The sequence below is a fragment of the Rhamphochromis sp. 'chilingali' genome (genome assembly GCF_963969265.1).
Source record: "Rhamphochromis sp. 'chilingali' genome assembly, chromosome: 7".
NCBI lineage: Eukaryota > Metazoa > Chordata > Actinopteri > Cichliformes > Cichlidae > Rhamphochromis > Rhamphochromis sp. 'chilingali'.
Window position 1 is genome coordinate 3,509,022 of NC_137934.1, and position 19,878 is coordinate 3,528,899.

At 38.9% G+C, this 19,878-nt stretch overlaps 1 long non-coding RNA gene and 1 pseudogene across 2 annotated transcripts; both read left to right on the forward strand.

The window, feature by feature from the left end:
- The first annotated feature begins 9,471 nt into the window (after positions 1 to 9,471).
- Positions 9,472 to 9,939, forward strand: LOC308400027. Its single transcript, XR_013972301.1, has 3 exons — positions 9,472 to 9,524; positions 9,642 to 9,769; positions 9,883 to 9,939. It is a non-coding gene; the product is annotated as an uncharacterized lncRNA (long non-coding RNA).
- Positions 9,940 to 13,330: 3,391 nt separating this feature from the next.
- Positions 13,331 to 15,399, forward strand: LOC308399794 (coxsackievirus and adenovirus receptor homolog; annotated as a pseudogene). The gene is made up of 3 exons: positions 13,331 to 14,028; positions 14,707 to 14,876; positions 15,196 to 15,399. The product of its transcript is annotated as a coxsackievirus and adenovirus receptor homolog (transcript).
- Positions 15,400 to 19,878: the final 4,479 nt, after the last annotated feature.

The window sequence follows — 19,878 nt, forward strand, 5'->3', positions numbered from 1 at the left end:
CCTTCAGACGCATTTTAGGAATTGGGACTTTGACTTCTTAAGACTTACAGATTGTGTCAGTCTAAAGGTCACTTTGATGGAGGAGACATGGAATGAGGAAGAGAAGAGCTCTACATCCTAAAAATAAAATTTTAAAAAAGAAAGCTCATGCATGTCCATTTGAATGAAGGTGCAAATGAAAATGACAACAGGTGAACTGTAGAGCCAATAACAGAAGTTACAGCATACAGTGGTTTTTAGGTTTGGTTGGCTTTTTTAAAAATTGCAGTGATGAAAGGGACCTGACAGAAAGTTTGGGAACAGATCATTTAAAAAAGACACAAATGAGCACAGTTCATTATCTTACCATTTACCACTGTATGGTTTAACATTTAAAACTACCTGATGTTACCTGATACAACTTAAGCTGACTGTAAGCAAGCATTCGAAAATGATGATATAGCACAGTAAGTACTAACCTATGATGCACATACTGGTATTCAGAAATAGTGATGATTGAAAAGTTAATTTGTTAGATTTGTATAGTTTTACTAACATCTAGAACAAATAGATTCCAATTGACTCTATGGCTGATCTTCTTTGAGAACTGTCAACTGACTAAGTTTCTGGCCCTTTGAAGGATTGTAAAGAAAAGCAGTCTGTGGTGGCCGTGATAAGGGAGGTGGCAGTCATGTGCCCAACAGTCTTGCAGGCACTGCCAAGTCCTCACCCTCTGCTCAGTGCAGTGCACACACAGATAATTAAACATATGTACAAACCTTTGGATTTCAAATTAGCAGACAAATAAAATACATCACAGATGTGTGTTTAAATGCTGTGTTCCTGCAGGTAGTTTGAAACTGGAAGATGTTTGATCAGATGTACCATTATTGTCCTACTGTCACCACCAGCAGGACCATTCTCTGCTCTTTGGTGTGAGGAGGAGCCAAGGTTATTACAGTTAACTACAACTAAACTAAAAACTAAAATTATATATATTTTTTAAAATTGTTAACTAAAATACAAATAAAATTTTGAATTTTGGACTGAAATGATTTAATTAATTTGGTATAAATAAATACATAAATAAAACATGTATTAAAACTTGCCTGATGAGGCTTTGACAGATATATTTATTGAGACTTTGGACGTCTGCAACACTTTGAGTCAACTGCGTTCAAAAGGTTGTGTGTTTTTATTGTAATACCTGTACTATTTTGCCTCTGATATATTCCCTGCATACAAAAATAATCATTAAAGCCTAAAACTAAGACTCAAACTAATAGACGCTAAACTAAAGCTTAACATTTTCAAACTGTAATAACTGTGGGGGGAACAGGGGGAGCACTGCCAGAGACCTACAATATGGCCTCCAGCAGGCTACTCAGGTGCCTGATTCAAATAAACTGTCAGATACAGAATCCATGAGGGTGGCATTTAGTGCTCACAGGTCAGTGCCACCGTAAAGTACTCGACGGTGCTGGGATGGAATCCATCATCGAGAGTTTATGCTGATGCAGTGGGCCCTGGATTCCCGACAAAGGGCAATGCCTGGCCTCGTGTGACCGGAGTTTCTTGCTCTTATCCGGGGGCCAGATCGCAAGGGTAGTTGAGATGGCTCCTCCTTTCAATGTGGACCAATAACGGCTCTACTCTAAAACCCTCCCAAATGACTGAACTCTTTGCTCTCTCTCTAAGGGAAAGGCCTCAGTGTGTCAACCCTGCCAAATATTCTGGGAGATTCCCCAGGACACCGTCCACTGTCTCATCAGAAACATGCTCAGGGGCTGTCAGGCATATATGAACACAACTGAACAGGCTTGGTCTGTGATTTCAGATTTGAACTTTTGTTAAAACATTTTGCTCTGTATCAGTAAAAATTTTTAACTTTAACATTGCTTTCACCAGGCTCCTAGAAGCTGTTTTAGTGTTCCCTTCATTTTTCTGTGCAGCCTGTAAGAGAGACAATCTTACAAAATCCCAAAACGTTACAAAAGTATGCTCACTGCAGAAAATGTGCATCCAAAGGTCTTGAAATCAGCAACACTAGTGGATCAAATTGAAGAGACAATAGAAAAACAGTTCCAGAGTCAATGGGCATTAAAAATGGCAGTGTCTGAAGAAGCTGATATCTGTCACTACTGAGGGGAGTGGAAGTGTTGGTACTGATGAAAAGCCTCAAAAATATACCCAAAATCTGAGGAAGGAATCCAAAAATGTCAGTTTATGAATAATCTGTAAAAGTTTATATCAAATAATATATAGTTTTTTGTGGAATTCCATTATTCTAAAAAGAAGAACGTAAGACATGACTAAATAACTCAAGTTGAAATTTGAAATTAGTGGAGGGTTGATTTACTGCATACAGGGACCTTTGTTTTTTCTGTGATGTGAGGGTTTTAGTCTTTCTCTAAAATGTTCTTGTGTGTACAAAACGGCCGACATCAAACACACCCGATCTGGGTCATTTGACCTCAATCCACAGGATTAATCTGAAAGGAGCACAGTGACGCTTCTACATATGGTAGCACTGACTTGGCACGTGTAAAGATGACATTTAACAGCAAAGGCTCAATGAAACTTTAAAGATGCAATGAATAATGAAAAACATTCCTTTTTCAATTTTTGCAGGTTTTGCATGTTCTTCTTCTAAATGTTTCGAGAGATTATCTCAAGTGATTTCATCAGTCGTCTCTTCAAGCTGCAATGAGACATTGTCAATTTCATGCCTTTGTCTATAATCAAATGATCAAAAACCAAACCTGCCAAACAGCAACATGTTACCTTTATGCAACCAGTCACATCATAATTAGTTTTGTTCAAAGTACAGATATGGCTCTATTCTGTGAACTTAACAGAATTTTTCTGTTCTGCTTTTCTTTGGGCATTTTCTCATTACATTTATTACTTTCAATTTTGGGGTCATTTTAATTCATCTTTGTGCATTTTTTCCACGGCAAATTAAATGAATCTAAAGTGCAGCTCAGGTGATCCTGGCATTTAGTTTGCTCGAGAGGGTGCTCATTATATTTTCAAAGTCCATAAGCAGCCAGAGGTCATTGGATGGGGCACTGAGAGAGAATACCTAAAAATGAGCCAAGTGCATCATTCAGTGCATTTGGTCAAATGATGGGTTATCCATTCCAGAAAATATATCAAGAGCCCCGTTACCTCTAACACTAAATTCACCCATCCATCCATCCATCTATTCATCCATCCATTCATCTACTTGTTCTCAGGTCATTTAAATGCAAGAGGATATAAAACACATGAAACACAAACCTCCGTTGTTCCTTTTCCACATGGGATTTTACATAGAATGAACACATTTAAATATGTGATCCAAAAATGGATTTGTTGATTTATAACTTACACAAGTTAATTGTTGGATGAATATCTTATTTTTCTGTGCATGAAATTAAAATTCGTAATAAGTGTGTAAAAACACGTGAAAACAAACGAAAGCACAATTTTAGATCAAATCGGAACAAAAAGGGGAGAAAGGATCGATTAAAAACGGCGTGTGTATAACTTCAGTTTATGTCATTAATTCATCTAGCTTTTCACATTCTCTGTAGTTTTAAACCACAGACTGTATCTAAAAGATGGACATGCCTGCTGGATGAGCTAATAACGTTACAGATAAAAAAAAAAAAAACAATGTCATTGTCAACTCGTCAACCACACTAGTGCCTTGCTCATTTCTGTCAGTGGTACGAGTCTTAAAGTCTGAGGTGTGCAAGGTGAACAGGAATGGAGACACCACAGTTCCCCGTGTAGCTCCTGAACTGCACATCACCAAATCAAACAGCCCAGTCTCACACAGTGCAGTCTGTCTGGTAGTCAGTGATCCATGAGATGGTTCATCCATGTGTTTCCTGATGTTTCCTGCTGCTTCTCTCTCTTGTGTTAATTGGAGATAGTTTAGCCAGGAGCCATCACCATTCCCCTCTGAGGCCTTCCTCAAACCGCAACTCATACTCATGCCATCAGCCATTAGCTACTACAAATACTGTCAACTTTAAAACGAGGATGTGGTCCCACCTAGTAAAATACACTTAAGAACTCAAAGAAGGTGACCTGGATCGTGCAGCTGTTACTACCTAAAATAAATAAGCATAAGCTCTCTGCAGGATGGCTGCTTCATTCATTCACCGATTTGCTCTGTATAAAAAAATGAGAAGGGTTCAGGAGATGTTTTCACCTGGAGTCTCTCCAGCGCTTTGATCACATACAATGTGAGAGTAACTGATTGATAGTTTCTTAAACTCAGATGGTGTCAGCATGTTTGGTATAGGAACTAGACAGCGTGTTTTCTATAATACCAGCATCTTATCCTATTTCAGACTGTGGTAGCCAGCCGTCTGTGACTGGGGATTAGAGAGACCAGTGAGGATAGTGTAGGGTGTGTGGTGGTGGAGGAGGCAGCACAAGGCTAAACCTGTTGAAGAAATTCAATTTGTGATATAGCTACGGTAAGTATAGCAATTAAATATTTTAAACTTTTAAACTACACAACTTCATTTTAGTTAACATCTAAAACGTGCATCCATTTGTGATATACAGGCTATTGTTGCAGTCAGTGTTTCAGGAGCAACAGAACTAAAGGCTGACTGAAGTCCATGCTCATTACTCAGCTCTCCAGGGATTACACAACAACTTTAGCTCTGGGCCCTGCAGTCTGTTTTCTTACCAGAGATCACCAGACGACATGAAAACACTAATCATGGACCCTTATTTAAAGTAACATAAACTTCAATTATGGTGGTTTCAAATACAACGTTGAACCAGTGGAGACTTTAGATTTGATTCTGACTTTATGAAAAGCAAATAAACTGTCCCCAGTGCTGCACCATTCTGGCCTTATCCAAAACCTCACAAAACACTTTGTGTGTCCATTTTGAGCTAAATATTTCAGAGGCTTCAGAGGGGGAAGCTTTGAATGATCTAACAGTGGTTTTTACCAGTTTTGCTTCTTGAGCGCTTTGAAAACTATCAAAATGCTTATTTTCAAAAGTCTTTCATGTTTGGCAAAAGCTGCGAGCTATATCAAAATCATTGTTTTCTCTGTCACGTGTACAGACCTCTAGATGCCTCAATGTGTGACTGTGGATTTTGCAGAAGATTACATGCAGTTTTCTTAAACACCTACAGCGGTCCTTCGCTATAACACGGTTCACCTTTTGCGGCCTCGCTGTTTCGTGGATTTTTTTGTGCAACTTTGCTTGTTTTTTGTTTTTTTTAACAGCGCATTGTTTTCTGAGTCCTGATTGGCTGTAGACCATTGTAATGGAGACCAGGGGTTCCATTACCTGGTTGGTATTGTTAATAATAAATTGTTGGATTGGGAATTTAAAATGGGGTAATAAAGAAAACACATTAGTTCTTATGGAGTCTTTTATTAGGTTATTTGACATACGATTAAATTGACAGCTTGTAACAGAAAAGAGACAGTGGGACTGGCCATCCTACCTGTGTCGGAGAAGAGCCAAAGTTAGAGCTGCTTGCAGTTAATCATTTATCAATAACCTAAATATATGCGAAATGAGAACTTGTAAAGGTACTCACCTGTCCTAGTTGCTTCTTGCAGGATGTGGAGCAAAAGAGTGAAAGCGGCTCAATCACCTGTTTAAGAGCTCTTGGGGCAGACCAGTGTGCCAGGTTAGGGAGTATGGATAAAGAGGGTTTTAATTTAGATAGAAATGGGTGAAGCTTATGTTATTGGTTTGTTTATAGTATGTGTTGGAAATATGTATATGTTTGTGATGTGCTTTAATGTTATTGTATGTTTGTTTGTGTGGAGGGTTATGTGTTCATTTTGATTAGTTAACCCCCATACTTGGGCTATTCCGGATGCTCACCTGGAAAAGGTAGAGTATAAAAGGAAGCCATTTTGTTTAGTTGTGGTTAGTGTTTGTGCTGTTATCATGCTCCTTCTTTAATAAAGTGCCAAACCATGGATGTCTTTTACTCCAGTCTCGCGTCATATTATTGGACAGAACCTATGACCGCCGGCCAAAACTGACAACCATAGTCAATCAGTCTACTGCCATGTCTTCTGTCCAGTACAGAATGCGTTCAGCTTGTCAAATGTACATAACTCTTTGATCGCTAGCAGTGTGACTCTGAAGTGCTGCACTGTATGTTTGTCAGTTTTCTCCCCAACAAACACAACAATGTCGACGAAACATTTTGCACCGTCAAAGGCGCCTGCGGTAGCTCCCAAAAGGCAGAGGAAGATGATAACCATCGCACAAAAAGTTGGACTTCTGGACATGCTAAAGGAAGGTAGAAGTTACTTTTCGGGATTATAAGGTGCATTAAGCGAAACAAAACAGTCAGATAAGTCAAACTTTACTCAGCTTCCTCTACTTTCGTACCATTGATTAACTAATGTTGAATTCTCTGGCAGCTGCTCTATTCCCATGTTCTGGACCTAAAACAGGGTTTGATCTTTGGTTTCATTCTATAATACTGGACTTATTTTTCTGCGAAGGTTTGAACTTTGAGAGTTTAAACAAGAGAGAAAAGTGTGAAAATGTTCATGCCTGTCTGAGAAAATTGTATAAAATGTGTAGTGAGAGGTTTTACAGCCTTAAAACATCTATAATAACTCTAAAAAATAAAGCTGGCTACTTCGTATATTTCACCTATCGCGGGTTATTTTTAGAACGTAACTCTCGCGATAAACGAGGGACCGCTGTACTTGTTTAAATTTACTATGTGTAAATTTAAACTGGTTTAACAGCTAATATAGGCAGAGTTTTACCATTTTGTAAGTTAACTAAGGAACACACAAATGGTTTGAGAGCATTTTTAATTCATTAATGCTTCTCTTGCACATTTTACAAGCTCATCCCATATTTTCTGTCTCAAACCCTGTAAAGTCAGGTAATGTATACATCAGACAGCCATCCCACAGACTTTTATGTAGTGTAAGTTTAAAGAAAAAGTAGGTTTCTGTCATTGCTCACACAGCAAAATCTATATCATAACTAAACCTCAGAAATCTCAGCCAAAGGAAGAATAATCAAGGCCAAGAAAATATGTGATTCTTGACTGACTCCACTGACAAATCTTACAGTTGTTTGTGTTATGCCCCCTCTAGAGGTGACCAAGAAACATCATTAAAGGCATCCATCGGCCACAAGTCCCAAGCAAACAGAAGAACAACCTGAGATAAAATGTATTTATTTTTAACAACATTTTTACAAATAGAGGAGCATAAATTGATGTCAAAGTGAAACAAGGCCAACATGACAAACAACCAGATATGTCCAAAGAAGCACTACCACGATAATCAGAATCAGAATCAGAATACTTTATTGATCCCTGGGGGAAATTATTTTTTGTTACAGTGCTCCATTTTAAACCAACAATCTTACCAAGAGAATTGACATAAATACACTTATTTAAATGTAAACACAAAGCACACAACTGCAGGTGTTGCTCGTTGGAACGACATTATTGAAGCAGTGTGGGATCATTTTGACAGAAAATAGAACAGCCATCTTTCAAAGGAGGGCTTTTTCAAGACATCTGGAGAACGACTCCTGAAGACTACTTTAGTACATAATACTGTATATAAATTATTTTTTTCTGTGCAAAACACTCATGCATGCAAAGTTACAGCGCAAATCAGAGTCCACACTTTATTTTTTAACCTGTATTAGCATTGAAAGCCTTCCTGTAACAGCTGGGTGCTGCAGTTTTTAAGAACAAGAAAAGAAAGAAAAACAAAGAAAAAGGACATTTGAAGGACTATTTTTGGTCATGGATTAATACATATCGTTAGCTTCATAGCATAATTGCCTAAGTCATTTGACTAAGTCAATGACTTAGGCAATTATGCTATGAAGCTAACGATATTTGATATTCTGGTGAGGTTTTTTTTCTGGCAGCATGATGGTGAATGTGTCATGTTCATTATAATGAAGGAGAATGTCAGCTTGTCCGTTTTGGCATGGCCTTAATCATGCATGGATAACAGAGGAGCTCTGTGGCAAAAGTTGGTTTGGGGATTTTAGTGGGTTTGGTTTATGCTGTGATAAATTGGGAATTATTGTTTATCCCCTGCTGAATTTATTTATGAATTTATAAGCTTGCTCACTTCCAAACAAATGGAAATAAAGCCTCTCTTTTTTTATTGTATAATTATAATGAAGAGAGACAGAATAGCAACCAAAAATCCAGAACAAAAAAAAAAAACCACATTAAAGAAAAGGTATAAACTGACCTGCATGTCACTGAGTGAAATCAGGAGTTTGATCCCCTACAACCCAGCCAGAATTCTGAGTTCCACGATTGGCTGTCAGGGACTTTAAACTTGGCTGAAATGGACTACAATACCATCATTAAGAAGCTTGGTGAGAAGCTAAGAGCTTCTTAATGATCAGAAAGTAGTAGGTACCACAGTCACCAAGAAAACTACTGGTAAGACGCTGTGCTTTAATGGCATTCCAGTAGCTACATGCTAGCAGTTGCTAAAAGTTTAGATGTTTGTTATCTTCTCACTGCGTTAATATGAACCTAAAACATTTTAACTATGTATTTCTTCTAAATGCTGTCTAAATAATATCATTGTCACATGTCAAATCGCACAGTTTGAACAACTAAATTGCCGTTTATCAGTAAGCTAATAATCGCTAATTAGCTTACATAAGCGAACATACTTTCAGAAAAAGTGGGTAACATTACCATAAAGTTAACTTTACTGGTTTATATTATTTTAAGCAAATGCCAAAGGCATACACTACTTTAGAGTTTTGCTCATTATTTAGTAAGAAATATTTATTTTGTGTAAATTAACTGATAGCAATGTTAATGACATGTTAAGTAATATTAAGTAATGTTTCTATTTTATAGAAAGGTTTAAGAGTACGCAAAAACCAAATCTCTGAGAGATGCAACCAGAAGACGGATGAGAAACATACTTGAGGCTGAGATGACAGAATGACATGGGTAAGAATCAAAAATGTAAGATATAAAGAAACATTTTAAACATTGTATTATTTTTAATTGTGATGTTTAATGCCAATTATTGAATTTATACACTAGGACATCTCCCCCTAAAAGCGTAAGAGTGATGTATGCGCAGGGCATTGTTGCTCTGTCTCCATATCTGGAAGACCCATATTCACAACATGGATATGTAAGTAAAGGGAACTTTTCAACATTAAATACATAATTGCCCTCAGAAATGTTGATAACATAGTCCTTCTTCATTTATTTAATTACATAGAAACATTACTACGATCCAGAGAGCAGTTCAGGATACATTGCATGGCGGTTGAAGACCATTCAACGAAAAGCTGTGGAGGAAAGAAGCGTCTCAGTTTGCAAATCTCCCAAAAGTAAGTTCACTTATCATTTAAATGATACTGATGTACTGATAGAACAAGATTTCCGACTCCTGTTTTGTGAGGTCACTGGGAGCAAATTCTTGGAGAGGTGGCTCACCAATCTCAAAGCAAAGGTTGTAAAGAAAAGTCATGGACTTGTCCCCACCTCAGAGCTCTTGGAGTTAATGTGCAATGCTGAGTCAGGTACTGAAGTTGAGAATGGTATGATTGTGACTGTTTTTATTTGCCATTGTTGGTTATATAGGTAATTCTGTCAATTCAATGTATTTTTGGAATAATTCTTTATTTATTCGTCTGTAGGCTGGGACAGTGACTTGTCTACTATCTTGCTGCTGCTACATCTGCTACTACCATCTGCACAAGGGCGAAAGAGACCAGGAAAGATGTCTGCATCTCAAGCTGTCAATAACCTCATCAAATTCCCAAAGGTATGTTGTTTAAAATATACTTTCCATCACCTCTATTTTCATGGACAGTGAGTTGAGCTAATCTACTGTCAGAGGATAGTCACTTAATACTGTTGTTTAATGTGTTGTTGTAGGCTGGAACCAGTGTACAGCAGCATCTAGACAACATCACCCGAAGCAGTCAGCCCTACCTTCTTACTCAGGGATCCACAAGAAGCAGCATTCACACCTTCATTGTGATTGAGAAGCATGCACTTCCATGTAATGCGACAGGTTCTGTAGGAGCCCTTGATGAACTCTTTAGGGCCCATTATGTCTTTGGTACATCATACAGTTCATCCCTGACGAACTTTTTTACTTTTCTGCAACTACGACATTGGGGAAATGTCATATTGCTTTCTCTAGTGAGCATCATAGAACTGTGAATTGTAAAGGTTTGTTACGTTAATTAAATGACACTGAAATGAGAAACATAATAAATGCTGTTACTTTAACCTGTATATTTGTTATTTCCATAATGTAGGATAGATCACAGTTTAGTAATATAGCATCATAAGATGATTATGAAAAAAATCACACTACAGAGAAATAAAAATGATATATTATTACACATCAGAGTGTTATTATTAAACTAAATTTGGAGTAAAAATAGCTCTATAAAGTGTAATCAAATTACTCTGAACAGTGTGAATAACCCTCAGTGTTAAATATTTTTACACATTTTGTTGTTAATTTTTACACTAAATTGAGTACAATTAACACTGAAAAGTTAACACTGGCCATAGAGTAAATTTAACTCTAATTTTGAGTGGGACCAAATGTTATCTGAAGCAGAGTTAAAATTAACTCCCTAAGTGTAAAATTTACACTTGGTTTTTTACTGTGTATGTGACGCAGAAAAGAAAATGCTGCAGTTATGCTATTTAAGCTCTGAGCATGAACATTAATAGTGGAATACATCATAATACACTGAACTGATTCTTTTCACAACTTTTTAAAGAGAGAAAAAGAAAATCACCAGATTTACTGCAGCTTCAGCTGTGGTGTTGACTAACGTGTGAGTGACAAAGTTTGGTTGATGGTAATGAAAATTAAACCAACAAAATACTGTGTACATAAAGTAAGAAAGCGCTGTGGTTATTTAATTAGTGTCTTTTGGCCCCATTCATTTGCATACTGGTAAAATATTTTGTTGATATTTGTGTACTGCATGATGTGTTTTCATTAGAAATCGTGACAAGCTGTCGGTGCCCTTTTAGGTTTTACTTTTTAGGTGACCTTTAGCAACACTGACTGCAGAAAGCTGCCAACAAATGGTTAATGACAGCCCACGAATGGGTGTAATAAATCCAGCCAGCAGAGGGAGGTGTGGTGACTTCCTCCACAAGGTCATACTGCATGGACAAATGTTTTTAGTGTCCTCTGAGGACAGGAACTTTATTCAAGTCCATTTCTTGTTCTTGGTGAAGAAGTGAATTAAATAAGTGTTTCCTAAAACATCACATCAAGTGCTTCAAAAAGAGAATCATTCAGTTTATGAAAGTGTGGTAAAAGTGTAGAAGTGTGTATCGTGTGTATTGTACTAACAAATATCAGTGTTGGTTTGCAGTAACTAGGTCACATGAGAAATACCCTATTGATACCAAAGGACAAATAAGGATAAAAAACTGGCACAATAAACAGTAAGGCATAACAAAACTGGTACTTCTTTATTTTTAAACTCTACTGTAATAACTGGCATGGATCTGGAGTAATATTAAATGGAAGGGTGGAGGGCTATATAGGTTGACATCTATTTAAATTTAAATGCGTAAAATGTTTAATGCAATTACCCATTAGCAATCAAATCAATTGCATGCATTTGCTGTATGGCATCAGACATGGTATAAGCTGTGTCCCAAAACATAGGCATCCTCCTGAGGACACATTTGTAGACTGATTACATGACAGCGATGCGACGAAGGCTGTCCCAGTTCGTAGACTCCTCTGAATCCGGCCAACAAATAACCGACCGTGTTATTTCTGTGCCCTTTTGTTTGCAACCTCTACAGCAGGAGTGCACACACTTTTTCAGCATGCGACCTACTCGTAAAATGACCAAGTGAAAATTACCTACCCTACTATAAAAATGCAAAACATAGATTTGCAAACATATTGAGTACTCTTTATTTGTACAATATATGCTGATGTACCTTGCATAACTGTGTGAACCCATATTGAACAATACAACTCTGTACATTTCTTGTCATTACATTACTCTGATGACTTGCACTGAATGGACTCAGCCAGGGATGCATGGTCAGTTAATTAACATCATCATGGTGGAACGGTATTTGGATTTAATAATCTTCATGTGGGAAAAGGCTGAATCACATAAATAAGTGGAACTGAATGATGCAGTCAAGGAGGTAACACATTTCTTCATGTTGGGGTACTTTTCCTCTGTAAGTTCCAGAACTTTCCATGACCCCTTAAGTTAAATGTCAGCCTGTAGTGTCAAAATCTCCAGAGAAGTTCAGGTAAAACAGTGTTTAAATTTTTGACGCGAGTGAATCAACCTCAGCATCTTCCCGAAAAGGGGAGGACATGAATGTAGTAACTGGCTCCAGTAAAACAAAGTCTTGAAAGTGTTTGTTAAACTCTGACAGTTCTTGATCTGCTCTGTGTAGCGTGCACCGTCAAGCTGCACACACGCCTTCCTGTTCTTCAAGTTTGCCAAATCATGTCGCTGCAGCTTTGAGGACAGATGTTGGTCAGTTTGGTTAAAAATGCTAAATCTAGCAGCCACTGATCATCATTTAGTTGGTTGTATTCTGCATGTTTAGCTACACAGAAAAACTCCTTAATTCCCAGATAGAGCTCTCGAAATCTTTGCAGGAATTTCCCTCGACTAAGCCGTCCCACCTGAGTGTGTAGCAACAACTCAGAATGGTCGCAGTCGACCTTCTCCAGATGCACACGAAATAGCCATCTTTGAAGAGATCTGGTGTGAATGGAACAGGCGATCATCATTGCCACATCCATTGTATTATTCAGTGATAGTTGGGGAAGTCCGGGAGAGCAACTAGCAACGAAACTGTCACAGCTGCTACGGCAGTCGTGTGGTGTTTGTGGAAGGAAGGACCCAAGTCCAGGCAAAAGCTGTGATGCGAGTGAGCGTTTATTTGCAAAAGTGACAAAAACAATAACTAATGGGGAGTTACCTAAACCTTAACTGGGAAAACTAACCTCAAAGCTGACGAGACAAGGTAAGCAAAACAGAATACACTAACATGAGACAGACTTTCAAAGTAAAACAGGAAATACACTGACAGAACTCAGAGACACGACACTGACAGAGAACAAGGGGAACACACAGGCAGGGATGACTGGACACTAAACAGAAGGAGCAGAGAATCAGAATCAAGAACTAGAAAATCTCTCAAACATAACAAAACTTAGACCGAAACATGTGATAATATAACTCTATAACCAAAAGCACTTTGTCAACAGACTCAGGACCCTGACAGAATCCATTTGAGCAGAAACATTTCATCACGCTGGCAGCTCACTTCGAGTTTGATCCATGCAGTGAACCACAGAATGATGTTTCAGCAAAAGAACTGCTGCATCTCATCTATGCCACTGAGGACAAGATATTTCAACATAAAGTTTGGGCTATGGCTTTTGATCTTCATGGGAATATTGTACTCCCTGACCAAAGACTCAGTCTGTGCTCTAGAAATAACCTCACACATAAAAAACTATTATGTGGCAAGAGATTCCAGTGTTACCCTTAATTGTGAGTTTGTCTTTGAATCTGAGAACTTGGGATATACGGAAATAGCGTGGAACATTGTGCCTTCAGATAAACAGCAGGATGACAAGATCATTATCTGGTATACTGGAGGTGTGATATACAGTAATCTATATGAGAAGTTAAAGAATAGGGTCCACTTTGCCTCTCCTGATCCCCAAGATGGGTGACGCATCATTAAGAATCCTTGACCTGAAGCTGACAGATATGGGAACTTACCAATGCAAGGTGAAAAGGTTACCTGAGTTTGGTATGAAAATTTTTAACCTGTTCGTAATGGAGAGGCCAAGTACACCAGTATGCTACATAGATGGTGAAGCAGAGGAAGGAAACAACCTCAGGATGAGATGTAGATCCTCACAAGGTACTCCCCCTCTGGGTTACAACTGGTCTAAGGCAAACGGAAACAAGATGTTGCCTCAAAGTGCCTTTGTTGACACTATAGCAGGTGACTTGTATTTACGCAAGATCACAGAGAGTGCACGTAAAAACTCCAAAACATGTACAAACTCCAAAACAATAATGGCAGTTCTAAATAAAGACAATAAATTGAATGAATTACGAAACACTCATTTTATTTCTATTAGATCTGAAAATGTTGTGTAATACTACAACCTGAAACGACAGGTTTGCGTTTGCCTGTACAGGAGATAAAGGGAAAAAATGTAACAAGAGCTGTTAAATGGAATAGTCCAAATCACCAAAGTAAACTGGACCTGGGCTTGTTGCAGGGATCTGAAGTTAATAAACGTGAAGTGCATACACTCACGCTTAGGACCATATAATAATAAATATGTGCGTGATGAAAGTTGGGCAGCACACTAACGTCCTTACTCCACTCTGTATGCTCGTATGGGTCTGACCATTTCACTCCTTTGATTTTTTCCTCATACTTTTTTTTTGTTTCCTTTTCGTCAAGTCTGTCTTTGTACGGACCTGTCCTGTTCTCCGTCGTTTTGTACATAACTGTTTTTGGGGCAAATAAAATGCAAGTAGGGATTACAACCGCAGAATGAATGATTACCGGTGCTGGAAATATTAGCATTTGATGCAGTGTTTTGATTTTGTTGCCACGGGTACCCAGAAAGCAATGCGTGAAAGTCACGTGGTCTGTCAATCTCTATACCTTTCTAATGTGACGTTGATTGCCACGACACAACAGCTTTCCATCGCAGGACAGACGGAGAACCTATGCATTGGTCATCAGAGGAGGACAACAAAACGGTGAGGGAGATTTCTTCCAAGCACGGCAGCAGAGCCGGAGGAGAGAGAGCAGCTGGCTGCAGACCACTATGGTGCCCGACAGGGAAGTCGGACCGGACACGACCGGAGGTTTGAAAGGAGACCAGCTCAAAACAACTGGTATGTAAAACCCACCCGAATTGAGCGAGCTGGACCGCCTGTTAACAAAATACCATCAGATGATCCAGACTTTTCTGCTAAGGTCCGCATTATTCATAGACTGATTAAAGCAGTGCATCATCTGAAGAATGTTTCAAGAGACATTTAAGCCAGCCATCCCCAACAGAAAGACACAGACTCTGAGGGAAATGCTAGAAACTGGGCTCACACAGTCATTCTGATCCTCCGTGATCATTATACTGAGAGCATAGAAGAGGAAGTAAAAGCTCATTTTGAGTTCCCTAAACAGGACTGGAGAGGCCCAATTGAGTTAGCGATGTCCTGGGCCAAGAGGAACCTGGGCCGCCGCCTCCAGCCCGAATCTTTGGAGCAGGCCCAAGCTGAGATTGTGGCAAAACTGGCAGATTTGAGGGCAGCCACTGGACCTGGGGGAGAATACAACCAGCGACCCAGCACAACAGCCACAGGTGAGTGGGGCGGTGATGCAGTTTGACACTATTAAACCCCTCACTGAGGTAAAACAGCCAGCTGTTCTGCACACACGACCCGCCACACCACAGACCTCCATTTAGAAAGACAGAACTTCAACATGTCTTGAAGTTCTCCAGAGGCCTGGTAATATGAACTAATCATTTGATTCAGGTTAGTGATGAGATTTCCGGCTCTTTTTAGAGAATCGGCACGACTCACTAAAAAGAGCCGGCTCTTTCGGCTCCCAACCGGGCTCTTCAGGTCGTTTTGTTGCTTTAATTTATTATTAACAACAATAAAAAAAAATTTATGCACAAAAGGAATTACTAATGTAAACAAAAAAAACCCAAACTGGTTTTATTTATATATGTTTATATATAAATATATACGGTGGACCCTAGAGACAAAGCACGTACAAACTCCAAAACACATTTCTAGCGTTAACTGAACTTCCAAAACAGAGCTACCTAGATCAGCGGTCCCCAACCCCCGGGCCTCGTACCTGTACCGGTCCGTGAGTCGTTTGGTGCCGGGCTGTGAGAGTTGAGGCTCAGGTGTGAAATGTATGGTTTTTAATCGGTTTTCAACGTTATTTTGTTATTGTTTTTATCGTTAACTCAGTTTTCCTGTGTCTTTTCACGTGTGTTATGAATAAATCTTGTTTTCGGTACCGGTACTAGTTTTATTTTGTTGTATTTATCCGCGACACCTCAAAGGCCGGTCTGTGAAAATAATGTCGGGCATAAACCGGTCCGTGGCGCAAAAAAGGTTGAGGACCGCTCACCTAGATCACTTAAATTAGTCAATTGAAAGCATATGTGTATTGTTTGTGTATTTATACACAAGCACTGATATATATTCAAATAATTAACAAAAAAATAAAAAATGTTCATTTACCTGTTACTACCACACACCAAATCCGGTCGTTGGTACTTCCTGGCTTATGTAGCCACTAGGTAACAAGAGCTCAACACTGCGCCTAGCATCCTGGAGCACTTCTGTTGTGTTTTGTACGTGTTTTGGAGTTTTTACGTGTTTTGGAGTTTTTACGTGCAATGTCTCTAGGGGCCACCGTAAATATACTTTTATTTATTCACTCCACATAAAATGTAATAAATAAATCATATAATACAAAAACCAACTATTCACATTTCAACTTTTAAGTATTTAAATTTTCAGCTTTTTCCCTTTAAACAAATTTAAAGTGAAACAACACAAAACACTGCAAACCACAACACAATTAAATATAAATTAAAATATGAAAACATAAAGAAGATGCATATTCTGTCATATGGGCCCGCATGAATAAACCTTCTGAATCCTTTATCATACCCAACTGAAAATAGTTGTGGATGATTACTATAGAGATTGACAGACCACGTGACTTTCGCGCATTGCTTTGTGGGTACCCGTGGCAACAAAATCAAAACACTGCATCAAGCATCAATTTTATTTGCCCCCCAAAAAGTTATGTACAAAACGACGGAGAACACGGCAGGTCCGTACAAAGACAGACTTGATGAAAAGGCAAACAACAAGTACGAGGAAAAAAATCAAAGGAGTGAAAGAGTCAGACCCATACGAGCATACAGAGTGGAGTAAGGACGTTAGTGTGCTGCCCAACTTTCATCACGCACATATTTATTATTATATGGTCCTAAGCGTGAGTGTATGCACTTCACGTTTATTAACTTCAGATCCCTGCAACAAGCCCAGGTCCAGTTTACTTTGGTGATTTAGACTATTCCATTTAACAGCTGTTGTTTTTTTTCCCCCTTATCTCCTGTACAGGCAAACGCAAACCTGTCGTTTCAGGTTGTAGTATTACACAACATTTTCAGAGCTAATAGAAATAAAATGTGTTTTGTAATTCATTCAATTTATTGTCTTTATTTAGAACTGGCATTATTGTTTCATTCTATTATAGAATCTTACAAGAAAGAGGCAAAATTGTATTCCATTATGCTTTATTTAGCAGTTTCGGTGAAAAACAAATCAACACAAAACAAAAAAAAAAAAAAAAACCACATATCAAAACAACATACTGGAAAACAGTTATTCATCACTCGATTGCTTCCCTTGGGCACATATATGCGGGACGTTTCGTGGCTGTTTTGATATCGCTCTCTCTTTTAACCGATCAAATCTCGCTGCGGTAGCAGCTTTAAACTCGGTATGACCCAGGTTGATAGAGGGGCCCAGTCTGGATCGCATTCCAGCATTTGGTAGGCTGGTTTTCCTACAAAACACAACAAACATTAGCCCGCAAAGCCACAGTGAACAAAGCAGCATAGCACAACGAATTCAATTCAAATCAATAGAAGACTTATTTGTAACCTACATCAACAATTATGTTATGATAAATTACGTAATTACAACTACAACAGAAGACTTACCTTTGTGGAAATGCTTGGGGCAGACTAACATGTGAGCTGGAGTGTTCTGGAACGTTATATTTGGTCTTGGAATGGCTGCAATCCAGACCATCCGTCGGCTCTTTGTTACTTCGGAAACATGGCTTAAACAAATTTCTCTTCCACGACGTAATCTGATAAAAACCGATCTCTTTACCCGTCGGCTTACCATGGCTGTCGTGGCTGAGTTTTCGAAAACTCAGTTTTTGCGCTTACATGTGAACGAGGAAAACGGAGATATAGACATTTACATGTGGACAGGATTTATATATAAAAAAAAAATTTAAAAAAAGCTTAAAAATGTAGACTTGTTTTTAACGTGTGAAAGAAGACTAGACAATAGAAGGTTAATGGGATAAGTTAGGAATCTATTCTTACTGGTACTCTGTACGTACAGTATTTCTGTTTGTGGTCAGTTCTTACAGTTTCTGTGTCCTAGGGTTGCATTTGGAAAGAAACCCAACACAGTTTGATCATCATTCATTTTCAAACTGCCTAATGCCATACAATACATTTCTTTTAGTAAGTCTTTGGTTTCTTCATTTGGGTAGTTCAGTCTTGTGTATTTGTGATATCACAGAAAGGAACCTGGTTCATCAGAATTAAAACGCCTGCTTTGTGATAAAGTTGACAGAAGGAGAAACCTTTTACATTATCCAAAGTTCATGTGTGTAAAACATGTATCTTTGGATGTGTAGCCCACTTTGAGGCTGAATACACAAAGCTTGAAATGGTCAGAGGCGGCGACTTTGGATCCATTTTTGCTGGGAGAAGCAAAAGAGATAATTTGCCAGTGAGTAATAACATACATATTCTTATATATCTCTTATAGCGTTCCCTGCAGTAACCAAAGTACTCCTGACTGGCCTGTAGGTGGTGATCAAACACATCCACAAAGAAGATGTACAATGTGAACAAGTGGTGAGTGATCAGAACTTTTTAATAAAGATGTTTCACCTTCTTGTCTGAAAAACTCGTGTGCTCATTCACTTTTATTCTTTTTACAGTTTCTGTGGGAAAACCTGAACAGTTCCACTGAAGTTCTACCCATGACTAGAGTGGGAAGTGGGCCACCTCTGTAGGGAAATCTGCCGCCGTCTCCATACTGGACTGGTATGAGCTTGAGAAAAAGGTTCTTCTCATCATGGAGAGAGTCCCCTGTGTAAAGGAGAAGGTACTGAAGCTGGGGTGAAGGAAGTTTTTCTTTTTTAGTTTTATACAGATTTGTGTTGTAGACTTTCCCAGAGAAGCTCCACAGAGCTTGTTTGTTTGATAGCTGCCACACTGACAGGAACCAGTTTGTTCTTCAGCTCTGCAACTGTTTGTCTTTGTGTTTAACCCATGGGAGATATGAGGTCCCACCACAGTCTGGCAGTTGGGCATGTATGCTATATGACATGCTGGATTGAAAGCAACAATTTACCACATCCAAGTGTCTCTGCACGACAATTGCTTTTAATATTGAGATGTCCCAAGTTGAGAAAATATCTCTATGAAGGCCAGAGGCCGGTAAGTGGAACTGAACCCAAGCGCAGTACCCAGAGCGGAGGCAAAGAAAAGGTTTTGACAGTTTTATTGCTCAACACAAGAATAATATTTGATAGTGACAAACTATACAGGATTTGGGTGATGTGGCAACATGGCTGGGGTAAAACAAAGGGGCAGGACTGAGAAGGTAACCGAGTGGAAATAGTCACACTGGGAATTGAGGAAAACCAAATTAGCACTTAGCAAGAGGGGAGTTCCAGAGAAAGTATGTGTAATTATTCTTTTGGCTTAATTTGCAGGTGAGAGATGGATGCGTTGAAGGAGAGCCGGCAGAGGTCCGGGTGAGTTTGATTATGTGAATATGGCTGACCGGAGTTCCTTGTGGTTCCAAGACCAAGGGACAGCAGGAGGGCGGGCAGGTTAGGCAAGGAGTGAATCCCAGGAAATATAGGGGAAAATTGAAAGACCAAAAGGATGTGTGGTTTAAAGCCATGGAGCATCTGGGAGCACTGATACACAAAAACAACAAGGTAAGTAAAGCACCTACAGTCAGACGCGTGAGCCATACAGCCTGGTTACCAACGTAGAGTAGTCAAACT